Source organism: Trachypithecus francoisi, unplaced genomic scaffold (assembly GCF_009764315.1).
Source record: "Trachypithecus francoisi isolate TF-2019V2 unplaced genomic scaffold, Tfra_2.0 Lachesis_group6, whole genome shotgun sequence".
Classification (NCBI taxonomy): domain Eukaryota; kingdom Metazoa; phylum Chordata; class Mammalia; order Primates; family Cercopithecidae; genus Trachypithecus; species Trachypithecus francoisi.
The window spans coordinates 93,456,797-93,465,522 of NW_022681471.1; the positions used below are offsets into that span (position 1 = coordinate 93,456,797).

Below are 8,726 nucleotides of genomic sequence, written 5' to 3' on the forward strand. Positions count from 1 at the left end.
ATGGTTTTTAATTTTATTACAGGTGTTAACATTATCCTCCTGATACTTTCTATGGCCTTGCTCCCTCAGGCTATGTTTTCAGATTTTATAAGCTAAAAAGCTCAGCGTCGGATGATGTATGGCATGGAGGCCTTCTAGGGAGCTCAGTCCTCCCTAGAAAAGTTGCAAGTCCTCATTAATTTGACTCCACTGACTTTGAATTTGTGATCGTTTACACAGAGGGTAAATGAGAAGTTCTCGGTGTTATTATAGGAGAAAGGTACTGCGCTCAAATTTTGTGAAGTTAAACTCAATATGTAGTTCTAGATCTGAAATGAGGGGATAAAAAAGGAGGCTGGCTTGGTGGCACACACCTGTAATCCCAGCACTTTGGGAGGATGAGGCAGGAGTTCAAGATCAGCTTGGCCAATATGGCAAAACCCCATCTCTACTAAAAATACAAAAATTAGCTGGGTGTAGTGGCTTGCATCTGTAATCCCAGCTACTCGAGAGGCTGGGGTAGGAGGATCACTTGAGCCCTGCTGCACTCCAGCCTGGGTGACAGAGTGAAAAAAAAAAAAAAGGGCAAAAAAGTCCCAGATCTTTGAGGAAGACTTGGCCCAATTTCAAGCTTGGACATGCACACAGCATGTAGAAATAGGAAATACAAACTGTAAACCACTCTGAGAATGAAGCAAAGTGACTTAAAAAACTTTTTTAAATTTAATTTTATTTAAAGTTCCGCGGCCAGGCTCAGTGGCTCACGCCTCTAATCCCAGCACTTTGGGAGACTGAGGTGGGTAAATCATTTGAGTTCAGGAGTTTGAGACCAGCCTGGCCAACATGGTGAAACGCTGTCTCTACTAAACATACAAAAATTAGCCGGGGTGATGGTACACGCCTGTAATCCCAGCTACTCGGGAGGCTGAGGCAGGAGAATTGCTTGAACCAGGGAGGTGGAGGTTGGAGTGAGCCAAGATTGCACCATTGCACTCCAGCCTGGGCAACAGAGCGAGACTCCGTCTCAAAAGAAAAAAAGAAAAGAAAAGAAAGAGAAAGAAAGAAACAGAGAAGAAAGAAAAAGAAAAGAAAAGAAAGAGAAAGAAGACAGAAAGAGAAAAGAAAGAGAAAGAAGACAGAAAAAGAAAAGAAAGAGAGAGAGAGAAAGAAAGAAAGAAGACAGAAAAAGAAAAGAAAGAAAGAAGGAAGGAAGGAAGGAAGGAAGGAAAGAAAGAAAGAAAGTTAGTTCTGGGATACATGTGCAGGACGTGCAGGTTTGTTACATAGGTAAACGTGTGCCATGGTGGTTTGCTGTGCCTATCAACCCCTCACCTAGGTATTAAGCCCAGTGTGCATTAGCTATTTATCCTGATGCTTTCCCTCTGCCTGCACCTCCTCCCCACAAGCCCCAGTGTGTGTTGTTCCCCTCCCTGTGTCCATGTGTTCTCATTGTTCAGCTCCACTTGTAAGTGGGAATATGCCATATTTGGTTTTCTATCCCCATCAAGAGTCAGCAGGTTGCAGATCTGAGGACCAGTTCTGTCTCAAGACAGCTGGGTTTACTTAGGCATGTTGTTGAGCTTCTCCAACCTTATTTCCTTATCAGTAAAATGGGGATAATTTTTACCCTGCAGAACTATTGGAAGGATTTATTGGAATAATCTGTGTAAAATCCCTGGCATTGTGTCTGGTGAGAAGCCAGAGGCTTATTCCAATAATACTATCACTACTCAAATTATTTTTGAAACTCATATTTTTTAAGTGCCTTCAAATTTAGTTTGAGTTATCCTGAAAATTTTCATTAGAGTCATATTTCATTTTAGACATTAAAAAATGCTCTCCAGATTGATCCTTTGGCCTATTTATCAAACATGGGTGACTTTTGACTACTTCCAAAAATTAAATCATCATGAAAGGACAGAAATGTATTCCATTCAGGATATTTTAGAAATCACATATCATGGATTTGGAAGAAAACATAACAATATAAGAGTTTCAGTGTGCAATGATTTTATCAGTCTTGGCATTAATGCAAAGCCTCATAAAGAGACTACCTGGAAAGTGCTAGAACTTCTTGGAAATGTACAATCTAGTGGGTTCGTTTTAGAAAACACACACATAATTTTATGGCCTTATCTCATTTAAAGAATAAGCTCTCAGCTATTATCAGAAACATTGGCTTTTCAGTTTAAAAAATGATGTCATTTCCCTGATATCACATTTGGTAAGAAACCAATTTCTATTTCCAAGCATAAGAGGAATTTATAACAGCACAGTTGTTTCCTTTTTATCATTTGATGCAGAAGAGAAATCAAACCTTAAGATAGTCACCAATGGCTGGGTGCTGTGGCTCACGCCTGTAATGCCAACATTTTGGGAGGCCGAGGTGGGCAGATCTCTTGAGCCCAGGAGTTTCAGACCAGCCTGGACAACACAGTGAGACTCCTGTCTCTACAAAAGACAAAAAAATTAGCCGGACATAGTGGCGCACACCTGTGGTCTCAGCTACTCAGGAGGCTGAGGTGGGAAGATTGATTGAGCTCAGGAGGTCCAGGCTACGTTGAGCCTTGATTGTATCATTGCACTCCAGTGTGGGCGACAGAATGAGACCCTGTCTAAAAAAACAAAACAAAACAAAAAAAAACAAAAAAAAGAACCAGTTGCCAAGAAAATTCTACAACTGCCTAGATTCAAAATATGTGGTCTAGAGAAATTATGCAGGGCATAAAATAACAGCCATTGCATGACCATAAGCAGGAGAACAAGGCTGTCAAGAGGAAGAGCCAAACAACAATAACAAAAAAGCAAAAATGCTTTAAAAAAAATCTTACTGTGTTTGATTTTTTTTCTTTTCTTTTTTTTTTTTTTGTTGAGATAGGGTCTCTCTCTGTTGCCCAGGCTGGAGTGCAGTGGCATAGTCTCGGCTCACTGCAACTTCTGCCTCTCAGTTCAAGCCATTCCCCTGCCTCAGCCTCCTGAGTAGCTGGGATTACAGGTGCCTGCCATCACACTCGGCTAAGTTTTTGTATTTTTAATAGAGACGGGGTTTCACCATGTTGGCCAGGCTGGTCTTGAAGTCCTGACCTCGTGATCCACCTGCCTCGGCCTCCCAAAGTGCTGGGATTACAGGCGTGAGCCACCATGCCCAGCTGTGTTTGATTTTTAAAACAGCTTGATTGAGATACAATTCGTATAACATACAATTCATCCACTTGAAGTGTACAAGTCAATGGTTTTGAACATATTCACAGTGTGCAACCATTACTACCATCTCATTTTAGAATATTTTCATCACCCCCCAAAAAGTCCTTTAGCAGTCATTCCGCATTGTCCAACTCCCTGTGGACAAGGTTTATCTATGTTGTAGCATGTGTCAGTACTTCTTGCTTTTTATACCTGTTCATTCATCAGTTGATGGACACCTGAGTTGTTTCTGCTTTTTGGCAACTGTGAATAATGGCACTATGAACGTTCACGTACAAGTCTTTGTGTGAACATGTTTTCATTTCTCTAGGGTATATACTTAGGAATTTCTGGGTCATGTGGTATTTAATAACTCTGTCATTACTATTTTCAGGAACTGCCAAGCTGTTTTCCTTAGTGGCTGCACCATTACATTCTCACAGCAATGGATGAGGGTTCCAATTTTTCCACATCTGTTTGATTTTGCTTTAAATCAAACTTTCGAGACTGCTGACAGCTGATCCAGGATGTTAAGATGGAAAAAATAGAAAGAGATATACCAACCATATAAAGTGTTTCAGGGCTGCTGACAGTGATGTGAGCCTGTTGGATGAAGAAGAGTTAGGATAAAAACTTGTTAATAAAAATATTTTAAACGTTATCATCAGCCAAGATGCTTGTCATTGCCTGTCCTTTTGTACTTATTGGAAAAGCAAGACCAACTGTGTCTCCATCCTGGGCAGCAGGCATACTCACATGTACCGATTTAAATCAAGGACAAAACAATTGTAGGTAACTACAGTTGAGAGAGAAAATGGAGAACTATTTAGGATATTATTGCAATTTGTTGTATTATCAAGCTAAATTTCCAACCTCACCTCCTCCATGGTCTTCCTGAAAATTCCATTCCAGCAACTAGTCCTTCTGATGACTCTGCTGTCACATTTACCTCTAATTTTTTGGCTGCATCTCCTGCCTCTGTATACACAGCCTTTACTCCTCAGATGACTCATTTTGCATGTTTTGACATATACTATTGTCTTTTGTAGTTTTTAAACTTTTGATGCACATATACTTTGCCGCCCTTCATTGCTTCCTGAATGTAGTCAAGCTATTAAACATTTATTAAACTTCCTAATTCATCAAACACAGCTTGGGATTATGATGTGAGAATTTCATAAGTGCACTCAATTTATCTTTGTGGAGTGATTGAATTCTGGAGCATGACATGTAAATTTCAGTGCTATCACAAGATGACAAAACACAAATTTTTCTTTTCACTTTCTGGACCCTGAAAATAAGTTCCTCCCAAATTACCTACTTTTAAAAATATACCAGTTTCAGAAATGCAACACACACTAGCATCAGAAATAAATATTGACATAAACTGACACCTAATCAAATGTCTGATTCATCCTTTACATGATTTATTTCCCATTTGAATGTACATGTCCACTGTATGTGCGCGCACACACACACACACACGCACGCGCGTGCTATCCACACAACTCGTACGAAACTTGACCTGTCGATATCTGCCTGTGAGCATTAAAAACTTGTGCAGCAACAAAAAACAGGAGTTGCTGCTTTCACAAAAGCCTGAAAATCTATTCCAGGAGTAGGAAGATAATAATCATCTTCCCCAACCCAGTGGGAGATTTTATTTGCAGCTTTTTATGCTGCAGAGCTTATGAAATAAAATAATAATGCAACACAGTATACTTTGGTTTTATATAGCACCTTTCATCCAAGGAGCTTAGAGAAACTTACAAACATTACTTATTCACCATCATAAATTTTTTATTGAATTAACAAGATAGTCTACCATACAAAAGTTAAAGTAATAAAAACAGCCATATTTTATATAACGACTATTCCAAACATATCCAATTTCCATTTTCTTGACTTACATGAAATTATTCAGCCTCTCATTAGTTTCAACCTCCAGGAGATAAGGCAACAATGAACTGCTGAAGTGTATAAATAAAAAAGAATAATTCAGAGCTCATGTCGCATTTGTCTTCCTCCTGTCTAACTGAGAGCTACAATTCTGAAGAAGGAAAAACCCGTGATACATTTCACACCTTGCCAATCCTTTGTGTATCTCACATTTAGGACAACCTCACTAAGCCTGCAACTGGGTTTGAGATCTTGGAAGGAAGTTTCTGCTGGTATAAGTAGAGACATATCCTGGGACTCTACATGATGCTTTTATGGCCTTACCATTTGTTCTTTGATCCTGATGTTGCAGAGCCAAATTTGCTTAGGTTGAGTGTTTATGCATGTAGAGGATGGAGGAAAGAATATTTTACCAGCTGGGGGAAACTGTAATAAAGATACTTGAGAATGCTGATTTATACAGTATAATTTCAAAAGAGGCCTTCTTCTCAGTGATTCCAATCTACCCCTAGGATTCTTAGACCTGGTACTGGGGCTCCAGTAATCTCCATGGGTGTTTTCTTCAAGTGGGTCATAGCCATTCTAAAGAATTGTTTCTTAAATTAGCATAAAACAAGACAATGTTCAAAATTAATATTAAAATGATAGCATTGTCTTAGCACTGCTTATAACAGCAATAATAAAATGATTTTTATGGGGAAAGTAGAAGCTTCTATACCTGGGTCACCCTACCTGCTACCCCAGACGTTTGCCCTCTGTATTTTTATTTGTGGTCTGTTCATTGGGAAAACTTCTGACCTATTTGGATTTTTTTTTTTTTTCAGTTTTTAAAAGGAGGATTTATTTGACAAGTTTCACTTAGCGCAATATACCTAAAAGGAAATCACAATACAATCAAAGATTTAAATCAAGGCCTCAGAATTCATACAAACACCAAGACCAAAATCTAAAGTACTGGTATTGCGTCTCAAAATTTTCCCATTAACTTAAAAAAAAAAAAAAGAAAAGAAAAAAAAGCTTAAACTTACGTGCCTTACAGGTTATTAAATGAAACTAGAATTAACGAACATGCCAAAATGTTTCACCTTTAATTGTAGACATAGCTCCTATATTGAGTTTTACAAAAAAATAAAAGCATGTCTTTCAACATGCATCCAACAGTGTTCAATGTAACGTGGCAAAGGGCAACATTTAACATAATTCAACTGCTTTTACCTAAATACGCTTACTGCTTAAGTACATCCTATAACTAACTTGAGAAAAGCTGGAACTTAAGTTTAACATATAGTTTACTCAGCTTCACTGTTACAGCCTAGATTGAGTATTGTATTCAAAAATACTGGGCCTTAAGTCTTCATAACAATCCCGATTTCCACTTAGAGTAAGCATAAATCACAAGCTTGTATTGCAGAAACTGTTAAACTGAAGTTTTTTCTTAAAAAAAAAAAAAAAAAAGTTGACCAAGAGTCAGTGATCAGGATAGATCAATTACATTCCCCATCCACCACTCATACTGGACATGCTAGACATCCCTCCCATTCCGTTCACGCCCATAGATGCACGGCTTCCACTACTGTAGTAGCTGCTGTTCATTGCTCCTTGGTTACCTAGGCAATGTTTGACTGAAAATCACTGGAGTTTTCCTGTAAAACTTGGTTGTATCCACTCATGCTGCTCTGGCCACCATAGCCGCCTCCATAACCACCACTCAGCTGCTGGCTGGCTGGGCCACCGTAACTGGACTGGTTTGACAAGCCCAGCCTCCCATCGTTTGGCTACCATAAGCACCACCGCTTGCTCCTGCTGTAGAATTCAAGAAGAGTTCTACATATCTGTGTTCGTAAGCACCACCGCTTGCTCCTGCTGTAGAATTCAAGAAGAGTTCTACATATCTGTGTTGCATATTTGCTTTGTCTTTTGACATAGCTGCCACGGCATCTTCGTGAGTTGCAAACTCGACATCTGCTTCACCAGTTACTCTGCCATCAGGACCAATTTCAATGTGTACTCTCACAGGATTGAGTGGTGAAAAAAAAATTATAAATGTCATTCTCAGTAGCTCTGTAAGGTAATCCACGCATGTGTACACAGTGTCCTGTTGTGCTCTGGAAAGTAGAGCCACCATCCCCGTATCTGTGATCAGACATTCCTGAAAAACAGTAATTGAGGTCTCTTCCAAATCTATCTGACCCAAATCCATAGCCATCATTATAGCTATTGTAATCATCATAGCCTCCATAGCCTCCACCAGAAGTACCACGCTCATCCTCTCAAAGCCAGCTCCTCTGCCAATGCTGTTATACCTCTGCCAGCCCCAGGTCTGTCATAGGGACCTGGCCGCTGCATGGCCATAAGCTTTCGTGGTGGATCATAATGAGTTCTAACTTCAGCTCTACTGCTCTTAAAGATCTCAATATACCTGTGCCCTATTCTTTCCTTGTGTTTCTTTAGAGCCTTTTCAGCTATTTCCTGTGAAGCAAAATGCACGAAGGCCTCCCCCGTACTTCTCCCTGGAAGTCCACCGGCAATGTTATCCCATTTGGCACGATTTCCAACCCTGAGAAGAACTGAACAATTTCTTCCTTGCTACATCCAAAGGGAAGTCCTCTAAGCCGTACAAAGCCATCATTGGCCGTGTCAGGACTATTTGGACCAGTATGCTTCAACACCCAATCCATTTCAAAGTTGTTTGACTTGAATACTTCAACATATCTGTGTCCCATAGTTTCTCTGTCTTTTTTCAGGGCCAATTTGACTTCATCTTCTGATTCAAGTTCAACAAAAGCCTCGCCACTTGGTCTGCCTTCTCTGGTGTAGATGAAACGAATACCTTGAGCCCCATTTTGAATTTTGCAGTCAGAAAAAAACCTCTGCACTTCATCGGCCGAGCAAGACCAGGGCAAGCCCCGGACCTTCACCACGAATCCCTCTCTGCCTTCGGTGCCCAACATCATCCTCTCTTACGCGATCCGGCGTCGAAACAAACCAGAAACCCGACTTCTGCTAAGACGAAATGCCCTATTTGGATGTTGAACTAGATGCTAAGTCTAGGCCTGAAACTCTGAAATTGTTTTATAATGACACATTCATGAGACTGTAGGCTCTTATAAATAAACGCCAAGGCAAATGTTTAGATGAATGTCTGCTTTAACTAAGTATGATAGGTGGCTTAAACAACAGAAATTTGTCACAGTTCTGGAGACTGGATGTCTGAGATTAGGGTGCCAGCATGGTTGGGTTCTGGTGAGGGCTGTCAAACTGCCATGTTCTCATTGTATCCTCCAAAAGAGATTCACCACAAAGGACATTCTAACTGAATAAAAATAAAAATGAAATATCAAATGTGTAGGGTGCTGTCAGAGCAGTGCTTAGAGAGAAATTTATAGGTATAAATGCTTATTTTAGGAAAAAAAAAGACAAGGGTTTAAAATCAATGATCTAAATTTCCACCTATACAAAGTTAGGAAAAGAAGAGCAAACGAAATTCAAAGGAACTGAAAGAGGCCGGGCGTGGTGGCTCACGCCTGTAACCCCAGCACTTTGGGAGGCCAAGGCAGGCAAATCACTTGAGGTCAGGAGTTCGAGACCAGCCTGGCCAACATGGTGAAACCATGTCTCTACTAAAAATACAAAAAAATTAGCTGGGTATGGTGGTGCACGCCTGT

The 8,726-nt window shown here is 40.1% G+C and overlaps 1 pseudogene across 1 annotated transcript; it reads right to left on the bottom strand.

The window, feature by feature from the left end:
- Window positions 1-6,502: 6,502 nt before the first annotated feature.
- On the bottom strand, window positions 6,503-8,060 carry LOC117077606 (annotated as a pseudogene). The gene is made up of 2 exons (XR_004434809.1): window positions 6,720-8,060; window positions 6,503-6,669 (listed from the first exon to the last, which is right to left on the bottom strand). The product of XR_004434809.1 is annotated as a heterogeneous nuclear ribonucleoprotein H-like (transcript).
- Between the last annotated feature and the right edge of the window lie 666 nt (window positions 8,061-8,726).